Source organism: Nicotiana tomentosiformis, chromosome 10 (genome assembly GCF_000390325.3).
Source record: "Nicotiana tomentosiformis chromosome 10, ASM39032v3, whole genome shotgun sequence".
NCBI classification, from domain to species: domain Eukaryota; kingdom Viridiplantae; phylum Streptophyta; class Magnoliopsida; order Solanales; family Solanaceae; genus Nicotiana; species Nicotiana tomentosiformis.
This window is the reverse complement of record NC_090821.1, coordinates 36398875-36421693: the sequence shown is the minus strand read 5'-3', so window position 1 is coordinate 36421693 and position 22819 is coordinate 36398875. Positions and strand designations below refer to the sequence as shown.

General features: G+C 36.8%; 1 long non-coding RNA gene across 1 annotated transcript; it reads right to left on the bottom strand.

Annotated features, from left to right (window-relative positions):
- Positions 1–13895: 13895 nt before the first annotated feature.
- LOC104087477 (uncharacterized) lies at positions 13896–15368 on the bottom strand. Its single transcript, XR_011411776.1, has 2 exons — positions 14411–15368; positions 13896–14330 (listed from the first exon to the last, which is right to left on the bottom strand). It is a non-coding gene; the product is annotated as an uncharacterized lncRNA (long non-coding RNA).
- Between the last annotated feature and the right edge of the window lie 7451 nt (positions 15369–22819).

Sequence of the window (22819 nt, the reverse complement as noted above, 5' to 3'; positions counted from 1 at the left end):
TCACTCTTTCTTCTTACTCTAGATCGTGTGGTAGAGCTCACTTGTAAGAATTCAAACTCCTAAATTCTATTTTATTCATAATAAGACAATACCTACATCCAAAAGACAGTTGGTAAGAGATTGCATGTGGTTGTGGAAGAGTTGAGATAGAGAAACTAGATTTTGCATCATTCTTACGATGGATAAATGTGAGGTCTTCAGCAGAATATGTATGTACTAAGACGTGTAAGCTTCTTGATAATGAGCCTTAAGGCAAGAATATCTATCCACCCATATGGTGAAAAGCAATGAGAGATTCAAAAGATAGATACAAGTTTCAAAAATAAAAAGAAGCAAGGTGAAGAAGGGTACGAGGTGCCCAGTTAACTAGTTAATGAATATTATCACTATTTACAATTCAGGTAGAGAGATATAAGCATTTTGAGTTACCTTCAACAATAACAGATGTATGTACAATCGGACACACCTATCTCAGTTATGACTTATGGGAGCTAACAGATATAGTTTAAGTGAAGGACGGGATATCAGGATCCGACTGGGGTTAGAGTAACCCAAAATGGTGGATAGATTGTCTGTGTTAGTTCACATTTTCGAAGGATATTGTGAATGCGCTAATAGATCTCCTTGTGAGATACCCAGATGGTGCACTCTAGAATAGTATAGCTAGATATGCAAAGATAGGCACCGGAAGCCTGGAAGGGATAAATATTACCTTAGTGTGGCTCCCGTCCCTAGTAGAGAGAGAAAGTTAGGCAACCCAAAGAGCCAGTGGATGGAGCAAGGGGAGCTAAAAGGAAAAGAATGTCTTGTTGAAGTTTTCAGAATAAAATGATAGACAGAAATATTAGCAGGGAAATAAGAAGAGAGATAATGAAGCATTATGAGTAAGATGTGATACATGAATGACAACGGTAGATCAAAAAAATGATAGTATTACAGAGTCTATAGTCAAGTAAAGGAAAGATGAGAGGTGACAGGCCTTGAGACAACAAAAGAGTATAGGCCATCAACTTATATCCTCATTTCGAGAAATAAGTTCGTGACTCCAACGCGACTACCCGGACAAAAAGTTAGACACCAGAGTAATAGGAATCAGTATGGGCTGGTGAACAAGATAAACTAAACATGAATTAGGGACTGAGTGATTTGAAAATAGTCGGCATCATGAGAATTTCAGAGATTGCGTTCCGGCGATAATAGAATGAACGACAGAAGAATAACCTTTAAAGGTCATTCAAGTAAACGCTTCCCAAGAGCAAGCAATGTGAACAAAGTTAAGCTTAAGGGACTATGTGTGCCAATTACACTAGGTGTCTCCCTCGTGAGTAAGGAATTGCGTTATCCTTGGTACAGAAGGATTATCGCAAGGCGAGTAAGGGTCATCGATGATGTGAAAAGATGCTAAAGATGAAGAGGTAAAACATCTATAGGTAGATCGTCGCATCACTAAATCTTAGTACTCTCCTAAAGGGGGGGAATATGGAGTTATATGGCATTAAGTCAGAGTTAAGTGGTTTTAATAACTATGGAATGATAAAGAAAGAATGCGATAAAAATGAGAAAGGGAGGAGATTGCACTTATTCAAATCCTACAGATATGCTACGATTCAAGAACATTATGCAAACACGACGTCAAGGAGAGGAAGTAAGGGTTACTGCCCGAGATGTTATTGATAAATAAGGAGCCAGTGCGAGAGGTAAGTTAAGACAAATGAAATAACCTAAGAAAGATTACGCGGAATATTGATATGAGAATGGGCCAACGAGTAGTTAGTAGTTAATTCAGGAAGAGCCTATTTCTGGCTAGACAAGAGGATACAGACAAATCCGCAAATCGTGCAAGATAAACATAGTGAACCCCGACATAATGAATTCAGCCTTTCAGTTATGACATTGTAATCCTTGAGATATATTCAGATAGGAGTTGGGGTAGTTAAAGGTACTGTATGAGTGTAACGGAAATAAAAGACAGTGCCATTGGGAAGACAATCAAATTATCAGCTCAGAAACAACCCTACAAGCACAAGGGTGTGGAGGTAAGTAACTATGGACAATTATAGGCGAGGAAGAACATCAAAAAAAAATCCATCGAGTATACGCTGTGATAAGCTCGCAGCTTTACCAGAGTCAGAGGGTCCTCCCCCAAGTAATACAACAAAAGATTAGCTAAGGAAATAAAGGAAGAAGGCTTCAACCTAAGCATAGTAACTTGAAGAAGGAATGGTCTTGTAACAGCAGTCTCACAATAATATCGTATGCACTCCATAAGGAAGTGACACCTATCGTGGCTAATGAGCGGGAAGTGAAACCAAAGATAATATTCGAGACCATATGAGTTGCACAAAAATTCCGGCATGCGTGGGAAGTAAGATAAAGCCGGTTAAAAGAGTACCAGCCTCATAAGAAGTCAGTATATAGCTCCAACCGGATTGTGTATGCACCAGAAGTGCAAGTATTACAGTGGAGCATCAAGTTGTGGATGTGAATTATACCTATGTGGAAGGGGATTATGAAAGAGATAGAAGATACGATGTGAGATTTAAAGGTAAGTAAGGTAAAGGTGAACAACGTATGAGATACTCAGGTGCAGAAGGTTGTGAATAATCCATACTTCTGATAGAGGGCTAGAAATGCTGGGATTCAGTATCCAGGAATTATAGCGGTGTCATTAGTGGACATATCTTCCAGCCTATGGTTTCTAAGTACCGAGAAGTCCAGTTAAGAGAATAAAGAAGAGTTAGAGACGATGTGATGTCTCGCTTGATGTTCCAAAATAACATAGGGAAATCTATGGTGCAAGCAAATTGAAGGAAGGTTGCGAGCAGTATAAATATATATATGTAGGTCGTAAGCGAAAGTATGGCAGAGCGACAAGGTTTTAGGAAGACATGAGTAAGGATAAGGAAAGACGAGTGAGAAGGGGATAAGAATGGATAAGTCTGCGAGATTAAGCCCATGAAAATAAGAGAGCTGATGGTTTCTCTAAGTTATAGAATACTCAGTATAACCTGAATGAATTCAAAGGAGTCTAAGACTAATAGCATTTAGAAGAGATGAAATGTTGCCCTGGTAGTAGAATAAGGGTGTAAATGTGATAGATAAAGGATGACATTTAGGCCTTCGATTGAGTAGTGATTTGAAAAAAAAAAGGATTTCATGGACTCCACGGGATTAGAATACCCCCCCCCCCATAAGATGAATCACATTGGGATGCTATGAAATATGGTTATTTAAGTATAGTATCGCCCCTGGGTGGATCAGTCTAATCACTTCAGATGTTCCCCGATGAGACGTGAGCCCTAGCGGCAGTATTACATAGGAGGTCAAGTTATCAGTGGTAGATTATAGATCATCATTAAGGTGAATCAATAATAGATGGATAAACGTTCAACAGTATGAGATAAGATCAGACTGTCATTCTTAAGATGAACAGTAATGAGGAAGCATTAAAGGTACTTAGATTTATACACATATGCTAAGCAGCGAGAGAGTAACCTGGAGTTGGCTAGCAAACCTCGATAATAATAAATTGAAGTAAGAGTTAGGATATAGTATGACCTACCTAGATGTAGTAAATCTATAAGGATAGATAACCAAGGCTATGAAACAAGATATAGCAATAGTAGTAATTTCGACAAAGTACCGAGCAAAGAACTTCAGTACAACCATAGACTCCCAGAGGGATAGCTTTTCATAATTTTATAAATGTTTACAAAGTGAGGCCTGGAGATTGGCTAAAAGCTAAAGGAAAAAAGAGAGAAGAGTCGCATAGGCGTACTTACAAGGTCAGAGTCGTACAGGCTGCATGATAGAAGGTAGCAACATTTACGAGATTGGAAGGATTTCGACCACAAGTCGTGGTGTGAGAAAGAGGACTAAAGGGGGGATTGCCCTAGCCTTTGGATATATTCACAGAACAGTTGCCTAAATGGCAAGGATAGTATTAAAACCATTCGTAAGGGCTATCCAGTTATGAGACCGATAAATACATCAGCCAACATTAGAGGACAAATGTTCCAAAGGGGGGAATGATGTTACACCTCACAATATTACGTCGATATTACGCTCCGCAGTATTTCGACGATGTTACACCCCGTAGTATTGTATGTTGGATTTGTCATAAGATAATTGACATTAGTTCAAGGATGATATTATTTTTGAGTTTATAAGTATTTGTGCTATTTTTAACAAGTGATAAGTAAGTACCGTGAAGGTTAGAGGGTAAACAAATCATAGAAAATAAGATTCGTTAAAGATTGTCAATTTGGGATAAAATACGGTCCAAGCTATAATACCCCGTATTTATGGACTAGTGCCATACAAGGTACCATATGACATGACCATGATAGCTAAGTTACCAAGGCAATTCAATTTGTGTAAGATAATCAGTATTATGAACTAGAGATAGATTCATAGTATTTAAGCAATCAAGGGTTTTCAAACAAGCAATCAAAATATTTACACTTAAGAATCAATCAGGTACTTTCTTGTCAAACAGTTTTCTTCTTAAGCATTTTCTTATTACGCTCTTGACTTAGGGAATTATAAACTCAACTTAACTTAAAAAAACTATCCAACTTTTTTTCTCAACAACCTCGCATAGTTAACTCTTGGGAATCTATAATTTAAGCGGCTCAACATGTTAACCCAAATTATTCATTAATCCAATTACTTCATCAAAATCTCTTTTAGCTATTTAGGGCTCATGGTTGCTTCTACCCATGTTGCCCATCAATTCGTACATTCTATAGTCATAATATATCGTAAAGATCTAATTTTAATATTAAAAGTAACAGGAATTACCTTTTTGGAAAAATCCTAATTTTCACCTCTTGAATTCTTGAAGATAATCTAAGAATTTTAAGATGAAATCTTGTTAAAATCTATGTTGTGGAGCACTAATCCAACATCAATCATGTTAAAATCTCCCTTTAGGCATTGAAAAATGATCTTGGGTCAATACCTCCCTGAATAGAACAAATCCTAACTACTTGTGATGTTTCGAATGAGAAAAGAAACACATTTTTGGACCTTTTATAGGCCTAGGGTAAACTGTTTCCACCGTTTGGATCCGTGGCCACGGGTGGCCTGGTCCCTTAGGCCTTCCTTCGAAGCTACAAGCTGTAGTTCGCCATGGTTCAACCATGGCCACATTCGGCCTCCATTGTTTGAACCATTGGTTACTGTTGGCGCGAGGGTCAGGTTACTACTCTGCTGCCCTTCAGCAAAAAGGCCATAACCTTTTGTAGGAATGTCGGAATGACGAACAATTTAAAGTTTTCAAAACTAGACTCAGAGAGCTTTCATTTGGTATATGGCTAACGCACCAATAATAGTCATGAGCCTCTATGTACTAAAACTAAGAATAATATCTTCGGTGCATCCCCATGGAATGAAGTAAATGAAAGTTAAAAAATAGTCAACTACCGTTGGAAGGAATGAACGGAGTCTACCTATTGGATCTACAAGAAGTTAGAAATCTAGCCACAAGCTTTGTCACCTGCACACTCAACGCCTATCACACGATGTAGAAAGCGAAGGGCTAAGTACCTCCAAAGATACCCAATATGTCTTATTGACAACCCCGAAGGAGTGGACAAGACTGGCATGGGCTATACGTATGTATAATAAAAATGCAATAAGTATAGCAGACAATTCACATAACTACTATCAAATAATATGAAATCTGAAACTGATTCTGAGAACAAAACTTAAAACTAAAAGCTATAATTGAAACTAATTCATGAAATCTGAGGTATGCATTGAATCTGAATTTAGCTAAATTTAATTATTTCGAAGATCATGTCTGACCAAGAGTTGCACCTTCAAGTGTGAGGATGTTGTCACATACCTCAGCACTAGCGACCTTTACACTTGAAGAGGTTGGTCACTATTCCCAAATAGATAAATATAAACAATCAATGAAACCTGCAAGTGTGAGGATGGATGTCCCATTCCCTGGCCCTGGAAGCTTTTAAACTCGAGAAGGTTAACCATATTTTTCCTTTCTTAATCTGGATCTAAATGTGGAGCACATGTGAGTGTAAGGTACTTAACCCTGGCAACTACGCAACTCACACCCAAGAAGGTTGGCTACTTCTCACATACAGTATGTGATCACATTTATCTAAGCTGCAACTAAATGAAACAAGCAATGACATAACAATAATCAAATCATACAAGAGGTTCAATCACTTATGATACTCTGAGCTAGCTAAGTTACCAAGGTAATTCAATTTGTGTAAGATAATCAGTATTATGAACTAGAGATGGATTCATAGTATTTAAGCAATCAAGGATTTTCAAACAAGCAATCAAAATATTTACACTTAAGAATCAATCAGGTACTTTGTTGTCAAACAATTTTCTTCTTTAGCATTTTCTTATTAAGCTCTTAACTTAAAGAATTATAAACTCAACTTACCTTAAAATAACTATCCAACTTTTTTTATCAACAACCTTGCATAGTTAACTTTTCGGAATCTACAATTTAAGCGGCTAAACATGTTAACCCAAACTATTCATTAATCCAATTCCTTCATCAAAATCTCTTTTAGCTATTTAGGGCTTATGGTTGCTTCTACCCATGATGTCCATCAATTCGTACATTCTATAGTCATAATATATCGTAAAGATCTAATTTTAATATTAAAAGTAACGGGAATTACCTTTTTGGAAAAATCCTAGTTCTTTACCTCTTGAATTCTTGAAGATAATCTAAGAATTTCAAGATGAAATCTTGTTAAAATCTATGTTGTGGAGCACTAATCCAACATCAATCATGTTAAAATCTCCCTTTTGGCATTGAAAAATGATCTTGGGTCAATACCTCCCTGAATATAACAAATCCTAACTACTTGTGGTGTTACGAATGAGAAAATAAACACGTTTTTGGAACTTTTATAGGCCTAGGGTAAGTCGTTGCCACAGTTTGGATTTGTGGCCATTGTTGGCTTGGTCCCTTAGGCCTTCCTTCAAATCCACAAGCTGAAGTTCGCCACGGTTCAACAATAGCCACGATCGGCCACCATGGTTTGAACTGTTGGTCACTATTGGCTCGAGGTTCAGGTTACTACTCTGCTGTCCGTCAGATAAAAGGCCATAACCTTTTGTAGGAATTTCGGAATGATGAACAATTTGAAGTTTTCAAAACTAGACTCAAAGGTCTTTTATTTTGTATATGTATAACCCACCAATGATAGTCATGAGCCTCTAAGTACTAAAACTAAGAATAATATCTTCGGTGCATCCCCATGCAATGAAATAAATGAAAGTCAAAAAATAATCAACTATCGTTGGAAGGAATGAACGGAGTCTATCTATTGGATCTACAAGAAGTTTGAAATCCAGCCACGAGCTTTGTCACCTGCACACTGAACGCCTATCACACGATGTGGGAAGCGAAGGGCTAAGTACCTCCAAGGATACCCAATAAGTCTTATTGACAACCCCTAAGGAGTGGACAAGACTGGCATGGGCTATACATAAGTATAATAAAAATGCAATAAGTATAGCAGACAATTCACATAAATACTATTAAATAATATGAAATATGAAACATATTCTGAGAACAAAACTTAAAACTGAAAGCTATAATTGAAACTAATTCATGAAATCTGAGGTGTGCATTGAATCTGAATGTAGCTTAATTTAATTATTTTGAAGATCATGTCTGACCAAGAGTTGCACCTTCAAGTGTGAGGATGTTGTCACATACCTCAGCACTAGCAATTTTTACACTCGGAGAGGTTGGTCACTTTTCCCAAATAGATAAATCTGAACAATCAATGAAACCTACAAGTGTGAGGATGGATGTCTCATTCTCCGGCCCTGGAAGCTTTTAAACTCGAGAAGGTTAACCATATTTTTCCTTTCTTAATCTGGATCTAAACGTGGAGCACATGTGAGTGTAGGGTACTTAACCCTGTCAACTACGCAACTCACACCCAAGAAGGTTGGCTACTTCTCACATACAGTATGTGATCAAATTTATCTAAGCTGCAACTAAATGAATACAAGCAATGACATAACAATAATCAAATCATACAAACGTTTCAATCACTTATGATACTCTAAGCTAGCTAAGTTACCAAGGCAATTCAATTTGTGTAAGATAATTAGTATTATGAACTTGAGATAGATTCATAGTATTTAAGCAATCAAGGGTTTTCAAACAAGCAATCAAAATATTTACACTTAAGAATCAATCAGGTACTTTCTTGTCAAACAGTTTTCTTCTTAAGCACTTTCTTATTAAGCTATTGACTTAGGGAATTATAAACTCAACTTACCTTAAAATAACTATGCAACTTTTTTTCTCAACAACCTCGCATAGTTAACTCTTCGGAATCTATAATTTAAGCGGCTAAACATGTTAACCCAAACTATTCATTAATCCAATTCCTTCATCAAAATCTCTTTTAGCTATTTACGGCTTATGGTTGCTTCTACCCATGATGACCATCAATTCGTACATTCTATAGTCATAATATATCGTAAAGATCTAAATTTAATATTAAAAGTAACAAGAATTACCTTTTTGGAAAAATCCTAGTTCTTCACCTCTTGAATTCTTGAAGATAATCTAAGAATTTCAAGATGAAATCTTGTTAAAATCTATGTTGTGGAGCACTAATCCAACATCAATCACGTTAAAAGCTCCCTTTAGGCATTGAAAAATGATCTTGGGTCGATACCTCCTTGAATAGAATAAATCCTAACTAATTGTGGTGTTACGAATGAGAAATAAAACACGTTTTTGGATCTGTGGCCACTGTTCGCCTGGTCCCTTAGGCCTTCCTTCGAAGCCATAAGCTGAAGTTCGCCACGGTTCAACAATGGCCACGGTCGGCCATCATGGTTTGAACTGTTGGCCACTGATGGCTCAAGGTTCAGGTTACTACTCTGCTGTCCGTCAGCAAAAAGGCCATAACTTTTTGTAAGAATGTCGGAATGATGAACAATTTGAAGTTTTCAAAACTAGACTCAGAGAGCTTTCATTTTGTATATGGATAACCCCATCAATGATAGTCATGAGCCTCTAAGTACTAAAACTATGAATAATGTCTTTGTTGCATTCCCATGGAATGAAATAAATGAAAGTCAAAAAATAGTCAACTACCGCTGGAAGGAATGAACGGAGTCTATCTATTGGATTTACAAGAAGTTTGAAATCTGACCACGAACTTTGTCACTTGCACACTCAACGCCTATCACATGATGTGGGAAGCGAAGGGCTAAGTACCTCCAAGGATACCCAATAAGTCTTATTGACAACCCCTAAGGAGTGGACAAGACTGGCATAGGCTATACATAATTATAATAAAAATGCAATATGTATAGCAGACAATTCACATAACTACTATTAAATAATCTAAAATCTGAAGCTGATTCTGAGAACTAAACTTAAAACTGAATGCTACAATTGAAAGTAATTCATGAAATCTGAGGTATGCATTAAATCTGAATTTAGCTAAATTTAATTATTTTGAAGATCATGTCTGACCAAGAGTTGCACCTGCAAGTGTGAGGATGTTGTCCCATACCTCGGCACTAGCGACTTTTACACTCGGAGAGGTTTGTCACTTTTGCCAAATAGATAAATCTGAACAATCAATGAAAGCTGCAAGTGTGAGGATGTATGTCCCATTCCCTGGCCCTGGAAGCTTTTAAACTCGAGAAGGTTAATCATATTTTTCCTTTCTTAATCTGGATCTAAACTTGGAGCACATGTGAGTGTAGGGTACTTAACCCTGGCAACTGCGCAACTCACACCCAAGAAGGTTGGCTACTTCTCACATACAGTATGTGATCACATTTATCTAAGCTGCAACTAAATAAATACAAGCAATGACATAGCAAAAATTAAATCATACAAGAGGCTCAATCACTTATGATACTCTGAGCTAGCTAAGTTACCAAGGCAATTCAATTTGTGTAAGATAATCAGTATTACGAACTAGAGAGGGATTCATAGTATTTAAGCAATCAAGGGTTTTCAAACAAGCAATCAAAATATTTACACTTAAGAATCAATGAGGTACTTTCTTGTCAAACAGTTTTCTTCTTAAGCATTTTCTTATTAAGCTCTTGACTTAGGGAATTTAAACTCAACTTACCTTAAAATAACTATCCAAGTTTTTTCTCAACAACCTCACATAGTTAACTCTTCGGAATCTATAATTTAAGCGGCTAAACATGTTAACCCAAACAATTCATTAATCCAATTCCTTCATCAAAATCTCATTTAGCTATTTAGGGCTTATGGTTGCTTCTACCCTTGATGTCCATCAATTCGTACATTCTATAGTCATAATATATCATAAAGATCTAATTTTAATATTAAAAGTAATATGAATTACCTTTTGGGAAAAATCCTAGTTCTTCACCTCTTGAATTCTTGAAGATAATCTAAGAATTTCAAGATGAAATCTTGTTAAAATCTATGTTGTGGAGCACTAATCCAACATCAATCAATGTTAAAAGCTCCCTTTAGGCATTAAAAATGATCTTGGGTCAATACCTTCCTGGATAGAACAAATCCTAACTACTTGTGGTGTTACGAATGAGAAATAAAATACGTTTTTGGACCTTTTATAGGCCTAGGGTAAGTCGTTGCCACAGTTTGGATCTGTGGCCACTGTTCGCTTGGTCCCTTAGGCCTTCCTTCGAAGCCACAAGCTGAAGTTCGCCACGGTTCAACAATGGCCACGGTCGGCCACCATGGTTTGAACTGTTGGCCACTGTTGGCTCGAGGTTCAGGTTACTACTCTGTTGTCCGTCAGCAAAAAGGCCATAATCTTTTGTAGGAATTTCGGAATGACGAACAATTTGAAGTTTTTAAAACTAGACTCAGAGTGATTTCATTTGGTAACCAATGATAGTCATGAGCTTCTATGTTCTAAAACTAAGAATTATGTCTCTGGTGCATCCCCATGGAATGAAATAAATGAAAGTCCAAAAAATAACCAACTACCGCTGGAAGGAATGAACGGAGTCTATCTATTGGATCTACAAGAAGTTTGAAATCTAGCCACGTGCTTTGTCACCTGCACACTCAATGCCTATCACACGATGTGGCAAGCTAAGGGCTAAGTACCTCCAAGAATACCCAATAAGTCTTATTGACAACCCCTAAGTAGAGGACAAGACGGACATGCGTTATACATAAGTATAATAAAAAATGCAATAAGTAGAGCAGACAATTCACATAACTACTATTAAATAATCTGAAAGCCGAAACGGATTCTGAGAACTAAACTTAAAACTGAAACCTATAATTGAAACTAATTCATGAAATCTGAGGTGTGCATTAAATCTGAATTTAGCTGAATTTAATTATTTCGAAGATCATGTCTGACCAAGAGTTGCACCAGCAAGTGTGAGGATGTTGTCCCATATCTCAATACTAGCGAATTTTACACTTTGAGAGGTTGGTCATTTTTCCCAAATAGATAAATCTGAACAATCAATGAAACCTGCAAGTGTGAGGATGGATGTCCAATTCCCCGACCCTGATAGCTTTTAAACTCGAGAAGGTTAACGATATTTTTTCTATCTTAATCTGGATCTAAATGTGGAGCACATGTGAGTGTAGGGTAGTTAACCTTGGCAACTACGCAACTCACACCCAGGAAGGTTGCTTACTTCTCACATAGAGTATGTGATGACATTTATCTAAGTTGCAACTAAATGAATACAAGCAATGGCATAACAATAATCAAATCAAACAAGAGGTTCAATCACTTATGATACTCCAAGCTAGCTAAGTTAGCAAGGCAATTCAATTTGTAAGATAATCAGTATTATGAACTATAGATGGATTCATAGTATTTAAGCAATCAAGGGTTTTCAAACAAGCAATTTAAACATTTACATTTATGAATCAATCAAGTACTTTCTTGTCAAACAGTTTCCTTCTTATGCATTTTCTTATTAAGCTCTTGACTTAGGGAATTATAAACTCAACTTACCTTAAAATAACTATCCAAGTTTTTTCTCAACAACCTTGCATAGTTGACTCTTCGAAATCTACAATTTAAGCGGCTAAACATGTTAACCCAAACTATTCATTAATCTAATTCCTTCATCAAAATCTCATTTAGCCATTTAGGGCTTATGTTTACTTATACCCTTGATTTTCATCAATTCGTACATTCTATAGTCATAATATATCGTAAAGATCTAATTTTATTATTAAAAGTGACGGGAATTACCTTTTTGAAAAAATTCTAGTTCTTCACCTCTTGAGTTCTTGAAGATAATCTAAGGATTTCAAGATGAAATCTTGTTAAAATCTATGTTGGAGAGCACTAATCCAACTCAATCACGTTAAAAGATCCCTTTAGGCATTGAAAAATGATCTTGGATCGATACCTCCTTGAATAGAACAAATCCTAACTACTTGTGGTGTTACGAATGAGAAAAAAATATGTTTTTGGATCTTTTATAGGCCTAGGGTAAACCATTGCCACAATTTGGATATGTGGCCACAGTTGGCCTGGTCCCTTAGGCCTTCCTTTGAAGCCACAATCTAAAGTTCGTCATGGTTCAACCATGGCCACGGTCGGCTGCCATGGTTGGTCACTGTTGGCTCGAGGGTCAAGTTACTACTCTGCTGCCCTTCAGCAAAAAAGCCCTAACACTTTGTAGGAATGTCGGAATGACGAACAATTTGAAGTTTTCAAAACTAGACTCAGAGAGATTTTATTTGGTATATGGATCATAGTTCAATTCATTACACATTAGAATATATGATCCTTTAAAGTTGGGACATGTGCGATCATGTTCGCTTTCTTCTCTTGAACAAGTTCCAATTTATTTCATGATACCTCTTAGCTCTTCCAAACATTCATACTACCTTCCAAACTTAGATATTATACATCTTAAAAAATTTCTGAATACCCTTGTGTCCAACTTAAAGCTTGAACAAGAACGTAGCTAAAACAATTCTGATTCAAACTAAAAATGCTTTTAACTCAAAGGGGATAAAGTTACCACTCTTACTTCACATGTCTTCTTAATCGTTCATCAGGACTAACCAAGTCATTTACTCCATCACATGCAATTTGGATATTATTCAGTATTATCAAGGCCGTCCAAGGTAATACCTTTCAGTATCAAAATGAAAATCTGAATGAAGAAAAATAATTGACTCAAACAAAACATTTAGGACCCGTTTGGCCATAGATTTTGCCAAAATAAATTTAGATTTTATTTGGCAAACACGTGTTTGGACATAGATTTTACCTACATTTTGGCAAAATCCCAAATCCCAAATCTCAAATCCCAAAACCAGCTCAATAGCTGATTTTGGGACAAAATATCACTATTACATTTTTTTAAAATTGCCCAAACTTTTATATTTTATAAAAGAGCCCACCATTTATTATTTTGTAACAATGTTACTTCATCTTCTCGGTTACCTGATAGTGTATCATGTAGTTCATTATAAAAATGATAATTTTGTATCAAATATTTTTATGTTCAAGACTATGGTTTGCGATAATATAATGAATGTTATGGATAATGATATTGTTGGGTATTTGTGATAATTTTTAAAACTTGTGGGTATAAGTCATGTTTCATGTTTTTCCAAAATAAATTTGGGAAATATATTTTGAAAACTGATGTGTAAACACATTTTCATCTTCAAACCAAACTCCACCCAAATCAGATTTTTCAGAACAAATTTGGGAATCTATGGCCAAACGCTAGCTTAGTCTTTCTATCACCGCAGAAGGAAATGCAAAGAGCTTGATTATTAGTAAAACTTTATATAATAATCTTAAGTTAACTCTTATATCAACCAATCATAATTCTATGTTTTCCCTTACAGTGACTTGCCCTTGGCCTAAGATTCTATGGAGTGAAAAATGGAAGTGTAGAAATAGCGGTACAAAACTTCCTTTTACAATCGTTAACGATATACAAATGATACAGGAGTTACATATTCAAATTATGGGAACATAGCATCTTAATGATATCATTAGACTTGAAACAAATTTTCAGTAACTGAAGGAAAAGAAGAAGGGACCAAAGTTTTCTACAGTACGGAACTAGCAATAGTATCTATTCTGTTGGTAACCATACTGCTGTTGATGAGCCGACTCTGGAGTGAAATTGTGTGATTCCAAGTTACTCCTGAGGCGCCCGCCTTCAGGTTCCTTCAGGAACTGATTTGACTCTATATAGTTCCGGATATTCACAATCACCTTGTTCAACTTTGCATCACCTCGATCTTTCAATGCAGTTAGAAAATCTTTAGCAATGATATCCAATATCTTTCTGAATTGTGTCTTATATCTTTTGTGTAGAGCAAAACCTGCCATCTGGGTAACCAAGACATTTTCTTTTAACTCCAACCCCATTTCATTTACATAAAAAGAACTGAGAAAGAGCTTCAACTTACTTCAAGAAAATCCTGCAAGGCAGCTGCAGTATATAAATTTGTTGGGAGAACATTTAAGAATCTTGCTATCCATGCCCAACCTTCTCCGACGCCATGCAAGTTTTGGCAGCCTTCAACTTCAGTCTGCCACAAAATGCAGTTTACTACTAAATCAGTTACTATACGAATGAAGTAAGGGAAAAAAAATAATTTTGGTCCCTGTATTATTTGGCTGAGCACATCTGACCTCCAATTAAACAAAATGTGCAGTTTTAGTATCACAAAATAAATATAACATGATCGCATAGTCAACTAACAAATATTAGTTTGGAATTCTGTCACTTCTCCATCAAACTCAGGCCAAAGGAGCTCTGCACCAAGAACTCCCTCAACAAAATTCCTATACGTGGAATAACAAATATTAGTTTGGGCAAGCACAAACATATGGCTTTGATAATTTCTGGCAGCTTACTGCTTGGTTCACAACCTGTAGTACTGGTAACTAATATTGCAAAATGGACATCTTGTCTAGAATGTTTCCAACTCTGCTGATGAAATTGGTTCTGTTTGTGGACAATGATTCAGATACTGAACTGAATGCTAAACCATTTGAAATATTATTTTGTCAAACTGAAGGATTTCGACTAACCTGATGAGATAGTGGCTTTGCTGCTGTAACCTCGGATAAAATTCAGCACTTTCTATCATACAAAGCCCTTTTACTGGGTCGGAGAGCACCATATGTACTTCCCCAACCTAACATGAAGGCCGCTTCTGCACTAAAGGCTCTTGTTTGGATGAAGCACTAAATATTAAAAAGTTATTGTCAAAACTTTTACTACTTTTTATACAGTCAACTGGATGATATCCTTTTATCAAATAGTGTATGATACGCCAACCTCCAAGTGGCAAGATGAAACATTTAGATATTGTTTTTCTTTCTATTTCTAGTGCTTGTAAATATATGCGTAGATTTCAAGTTTGCAATTTTGGATATATCAGAAAATACAATCAGGGCGTCAGAAAATGCTCAAAAGCTGGAGGAGAAAAGATTGATGATTTACAATGAAATAGCTTCACAGAATGAAGCACTAGGATCGGGTTCTAACAAGGTAACCTTGCAAAACAATATTTGAAATTTCATTGCAGATTTATCAGATTATTATGCTTCTTGCTGCATAAAGTTAAGTGTTCTTTGCAGAGGCTCGGGAATGGGGTTTCCTAAACAGTTACTCCCTCTATCCTAATTTATGTGGCTTTCTTCCATTTGGATATCCCAAATGTTTGACACCATTTTATTAATATTGCTATTCTATTTGACTTGCACAGTTGCTAGAGTTAAAAGCCATTGAACTATATACATTGATGTGTTTTTGCTATATCAGACTAATTAGTTTTCATATTTTTCTTTCACCACTACTAATATATTAAAAAAAGTCAAAATAACATCTTAAACTCCGTGGTCGGTGAATAAAGTAGTCTCACATTTCATGTTACAGTGGAAGTATTGACTTTTAAAAGTTAACTCTTTCCCTACAAACATTATCATTTACCCATCCATTTGTGTTATAGGAGTTGCAGTTCCAAGTTATTGAAACTGCTTATATTTAACTATGCTATCCTTGCATGTTTGAAAAAGTTAGTGAGACATTTTGATAAGTTCATTTGAGTCTTCTTCTAGCTGAAATAAACAACAAAAACAACTATGTCTCAGTCCGAAACAAGTTGAGGTTGGCTATATGAATCCTCGTGACCATGTTTCTCCATTTAATCTCATCTCATGTCATCTTCATACCAAATAAAAATAAAAGTAAAAAATAAGTTAGGTATATATAAATAATAGTAATAATTATATTTTTACTGTTTTTGTTTTTTGGAAAGATAAGGTAGTGTTGTATATAAACAACCACAAAAGATGTGTTGCAACAGGTGAACAGTATTTACAGAAGCAAAAACAGCAAAAGTTTGCCCCTTCTAATCCTTTAAGGCTTCTAAAATTTGTAGGACTGATTCTGCATCATTTACATTCTCCATTCTACACCATGTGCAAAACAAAATAATACATCTGTATTTTATCCTAATGATAGAATTAGCAAGAGTCTTCAAAGAATCTTCTATTCCTTTCGGTCCAAATAATGCAGCAAATACAAGGTATCGTGTTACACCATCTAAGTTTGCCATTACTAAGGCCAATTATGTTCCAGCAGCTAAGCAAATCAGTTGTTGAACTAGGCATTACCCACTGCAGACCAATTATGTTCATAAAAGCTACCACAGTTGGACAGTAACTTGGCAATGCAAAACCAAATGACGAATACTCTAGAGTTGTTTCCCGCATAGGAAGCAATTACTGCATAGAGCCGACCCTCTTTTTTGTAAATTCTCGTAAGTAAGACAAGCTTCTTTGCTCACTATCCAGGTAAAACAAGCTACCCTGAGAGGGGCTTTTGTATTCCAGATTTGCTTCCCAGAAGACACAGTAAACATTCCATTACTGTTGTGATGCCATCTTCTGAATCAGTAAGTTGTTTGAATGTGCTTAAGTGGTTGTAAAATTTTGTAGCCCTGTCGATCTCCTTGTCATTGAACCTCTTTCTGAAGATTGTATTCCAAGTCCCATTTTCTCTATTTTCTGCCACAAAAGATAAAACGTTTGCTGCCAATAAAGATAGATCAAGAAATAAGTCTAATAAAGGCTCATTTCCAATCGTCATTGGAAATTCTGTCTCTCACTTGGTTATCTACTACACCGAGTACCGCTAAAAATGCTCCCAGACACAGATCCAGAGATCTTTCTCTCTCCTACTTTCTAGGACTATAGAACAACCTTTTCCGGTAGATTCTTTCACCGAAAATTAACTTTTTCTTCTTAAAATTCTTCCTATACTAGTCTTCACCCACTGTGAAGACTACTACTCCAACACCCTTTATTGTTCTTATAGCAAGAAATAAGACTTGTAATGGGGGAAAGCAGAATCTATTTTAATGCTGGTTTCAAATCCTTTGACATTACCAAATGGTATTCCAACAAAGACACATGGTTTGACTGGGTGGAGAGAAGTCGGAACAATGATGAAACGATCAACTATGAGCAAAAAGATTATGGAATGGATGTGTTTTGTACTCAAAGAGGCATCGAAAGACCAAAGAATATGGTAAGGAGATGGAAAACAAAAGACAGGATTTCAGAATACTTCTGTACCAGGAAGTACAATGAACACAGAAGGTATATGAGCATCTTGTCACTACAAGGGGTAGCTAGATCAGTTATTATCATACCTGAGTCAGTCATAAATGCGGGATGGAAGGATGTAGCATTCAAGATAGAAAGTTTTATTAAATGTGATTCTCAATTGAATATCCCAGTACCACCCAGAGTTACTGAAATAAACTACCCATATGCCAAAGCAGTCCAAGAGAGTAAATGGAAGTACAACACTCCTTGTGGAGTAAATGAAAACTCATTAAATGGAGTTATAAAGATTGCAGAAATATCTGGAGTGAAGGACACTGGACTTTTGAAAAGATGTATCATTGGATATTTTAGGAAGGAAGTCAAGGAGAGACCCACTTTAGCAGATATCAGGAAATGGGTCTCTGCCTCATGGAGCAAAGTCTTTGGGGTGAATATGTACGACATGACTGGAAATTCGAATCTTTTCGAATTCTCAAACAGGAACATGGCTGAACAGATCATCCAAGGAGAATGGAGATGGAAGAAACATAGGTTTTACCTGGAATGGTGGAACCCCATTGCTGAATGTATACCCAACTCCCTTTCAGTCAAGACCACCTGGATCAGAGCAATGGGAGTACCTCTGCATTTGTGGAAACAAAAGATCTTCAGAGAAATTAGAGAACTATACGGTGGGTAGATAGCTACAGAGGAAGAGACAGAACTTAAGAATCATCTGAAATGGGCTAGGATTGAAATAGCAGGCGATGGACGGAATATACCATCTGAGGTTACCATTGAGAGAGATGGGGTAAAATATTTTATCCCAATCTGGGCGGAAAAACAAACTCGTTTTGAATTAGGGTTGCCGAAGAAGACGAAGTTGTCGAAGATGCTGAAGACCAACGGAGAATACAATGGGTCGAAGATTCTTAAAAACCATAGGGCAAAGACTTCCTACGTAGTAGGGGAGCAGGACAGTCAGACAGCTGTGGACCACGTGGGGTGTAATGACATTTATTTTAAAATAAATGAGAAGGCATGTGCTAGGCATGCAGATGGATTGGGGGAAGGGAAATTATTGGGCTCCTTTAGTGAAACGAACGTTGGCTTTGTAACTCTAATTGGGCCAGATTTTTCGGCCCAAGTCATTTTTTATGACTTTCAACTAAGGCCCACAGAAGATAAAATGATTGACTCATGTTTAGAAGAACTGGGCAACTTCTTACTCGAACTAGAAGGAATATCTAAACAGTTTAACCACTAAACTTCGAGACAATCGAAAGAATTGGTAGTTACGCTGTGAATTCAATAATTTGCATGAGGCCAGAAGAAGAAATTAGGACAGGGATACAGGGAAAAAAGGCAGAAGATGCTATGGCCATAATCAAAGTGGGGGAAGACCAGCCAAGGGACGAACTTGGGCAACAACAACAATTGAGCCAATTCAACTCGGAGATTAATGGTGAAGATTAGAGAGTCGAAGTTGTTATTCCTATCTCAGTTCAGCATCACAATTCATTCCCTCAAAAGAGATGAATGCAATACTTTGGGTACACCAGAATTTACTCAGGTTGAGTAAGATGTTTGGGGTGGATTTTCAGGGTCATGAAGAAGAAGCTTTGGAGCTTCTTTTGCAAATCGATAGCTGCAAACAAATTAGAAGGATGGAACCGGAATCAGAAGTCAAAAAGACTAGATTCAAAGGTAAGAAAGAGTTGAAAGATTTAGTTTCTTTTGATGTCAAGTTCAAAAGTAATAGAAAAAGAAGAGTAGGGGGAACAATCTGCCAGCTATTGAATTATGACGATCAATTTAGTATCATGGAATGTTAGGAATTTGAACGATTTGGCTAAGAGGAAAATTATAAAAAGTTTAGTACTGGAGTGGAAGACAGATATTATTTGCTTTCAGGAAACAAAATTAGAGGGGGATATAAAGAAGGTTATTAGCCAGATTTGGGGAGGGAGACGAGTATGAATGCTTGGAAGCTAGTGGCACCAGATCGGGTATTGCAATGCTATGGAATTGTAGAGTTTGGAGAAGAGAGGTGCTACAGATAGGAGCCTATACTCTGACATGTAAATTTAAGGCTCTTTTGCATAATTTCACATGTCATGTCACAGGAGTATATGCTCCTAATTGCAACATTGAAATGAGAGCTGTTTGGGAGGAAATAGGAGCAGTAAGAGGATTAATGGAAGGGCCTTGGGATGTATGTGGTGATTTCAATGTCACTACGTTTCCTTTTGAAAAAAGGAATTGTAACAGAAGATCTAGAGCTATGGTGGAGTTCTCAAATTTTATAGAAGACATGGAGCTTATTGATCTCCAATTAGAAGGGGGGGCCTTTACTTGGTTCAAAGGAGACAATCAGGTCATTGACAGAATCCTAATTTCAGAAGATTGGGATGACAGATTCAGGAGCATAAAACAAGTTCTCCTCCAAAGACCGATATCATATCATGTTCCAGTCTCATTACAATGTGGTTCTTAGGAGCAAACCAAATCCTACTTTAAATTTGATAATTGATGGTTGCTGAACACTGAAGGGTTTGTAGACAGGATCAGAGAATGGTGGACATCATTTGAATTTTATGAGAGGCCAGACTATATATTAGCATGCAAATATAAAGCTCTAAAGCGCAAGCTCATAGAATGGAGCAGAAGTAGCCAGGGAAATTTGGGGGTACAAAATCCAACCTGCTAAAATAACTGGAAGCCTTTGATTCTACACAAGAAACAAGAGCATTGACAGAGGAGGAATCTGTGAGGAAGACATCTATACTCATGGATTATGAGGAACACCTGAAAAATGAAGAAATTGCACGGAGGCAAAGATTTTGGGCTCTTTGGCTTAAGGAAGGAGACAGAAACACTAAATTCGTTCACCAAACTGCTAATGCTCATAAGAGATGCAAAAACATTGATCAATTAGTGGTGAATGATGAAACAATTGAGGAACCAGGGAGAATCAAGTCTGAGATCATTGAATTCTACAAGAATCTTTATACAGAGGCTATGGAATGGAGACCTGAAGTTAACTTTGACAACAGTCCCACAATATCAGAAGAAAAAAAATGAGCTTTTACAAAGCAACTTTGAGGAACAAGAAGTTTTGACATGTCTGAAGCTATGTGCAGTAGATAAGGCTCCAAAGCCTGATGGCTACACAATGGGTTTCTTTATCAAATGCTGGAATGTTTTGAAGCAAGATATTATGGAGGCTTTTTATAATTTCCACTCTCAAGAATTGTTTGAAAGGAGTTTCAATGCAACATATATTGCTTTAATTCCTAAGAATATTTGAGCTAAGGAATTAAGGAATTTTAGGCCTATAAGTTTAATAGGCAGTTTTTATAAGCTGCCTTCAAAGGTTCTAACAGAGAAACTCAAAAGGGTGATAGATAAAATGGTGGATGCACAGCAAATGGTTTTTATCAAAGGAAGACAAATAATGGATATTGTTCTAATAGCTAATGAATCAGTAGATTCAAGAAACAAACTAAAAAAGGCAGGAATTATGTGCAAACTAGAAATTGAGAAGGCATACGATCATGTCAATTGGAGATTCTAGCTGAAAATGTTGGAACTAATGAGTTTTGGGAAGAAATGGATCAACTGGGTGAGTGCTTGTATAACTTCAGTTAAATTCTCTTTTCTCATTAATGGGTCCCCTGAAGGCTTCTTCCCTGCACACAGAGAGAGGTTTAAGACAAGGAGATCCTTTATTTCCTTTTCTTTTTATAATAGTTATGGAGGGTCTGAACAATATGGTCAAAACTGCAAAAACCAATGGATGGATCAAAGGCTTTGAAGTAACAAGAATTGGAAACAACAACCTGGAGATTACACATCTTCAATATGCTGATGACACCCTAATTTTTTGTGATGCAAAAGAGGAGCAGTTGAGGTATTTGAGAGTTATACCGGTTTTGTTTGAAGGTATCTCAGAACTCCACATCAATTGGAAAAAGAGCCACATTTTCCTAATTAATGTAGTACCTAAGATGGAGCAACTGTCACTAATACTGGGAGGTGCAGTAGGATCTCTTCCTGCTATCTATCTTGGCATGCCTCTAGGTGTTAAGTCTAAGTCCAGGAGATATGAAACACAGTCATTGAAAAATGTGAGAAGAAGTTATCCAGATGGAAAGCACGGTATCTATTTATGGGAGAATGACTGATTCTGATCAATTCAGTACTTGACTCACTTCCTACTTATATGATATCACTCTTTTACATCCCTGAAAGTGTCATTCAGAGATTGGATAGACTCAGAAGATCTTTCTTTTGGCAAGGAAAAAAAGAAAAAAAAGGGTTTCACTTAGTGAAATGGAAATCTCTCCTTATTGGCAAAGACAAATGTGGGCTAGGCATCAGAAATTTGAAGAATCAACGCAAGGCCCTTAAGATGAAGTGGTTATGGAGATTCTCTCAAGAACCTCAAACCCTATGGATTGATGTCATTAAGGCTAAATTTGGAGAAGAAAACAACTGGGTTTCAAAGGAAGTCAACACAGTATATGGGGTTAGCTTATGGAGATCTATCAGAACACTTTGGCCTACAGTGAAGAGCCAATCCTACATCAAAGTGGAAAATGGCACCAAAACTTCCTTCTGGAAGGATAATTGGTTGGGATCTGGAAGTTTGATGGAACTATTCCCTGATATGTATGGCTTAGCTCAACACCAACAAAAGACAATAGCTGAAATGTGGACTCCTTAAGGTTGGGATCTGATACTTAGCAGAATGCTGAATGATTGGGAACGGACTATAATGAATGAGTTGTACAAGCAACTGGATGTCTTCAAAGGCCTTCAGAATGGAAGGGATTCACTATGGTGCAAGGGCCACAACAGAGGCATCTATAAGGTAAATGTTGCATACAAGATGCTTAATTACATTAACCTACAGATTATTAATTGACCATGGAAGCATATCTGGAAAGTCAAGATACCTTATAAGGTATCTTATTTCACTTGGTTACTAGCAAAGGAGGCGGTTCTGACCCAGGATAGTCTCATAAAAAGAAGGATCCCACTATGCTCTAGGTGCTTTCTATGTGGGGAAACATCTAAGATACTTAGCCATCTATTTTTACACTGCAGGATTACAGATCAACTATGGAAGATATTCATTAATCTCAGAGGTATCTCATGGACAATGCCCTCTAAGATTACTGAGGTTCTCACTAGTTGAGATGAAACTAGAATTGGAGCTAGAAACAAAGATAGATGGAGGACTGCCCCTG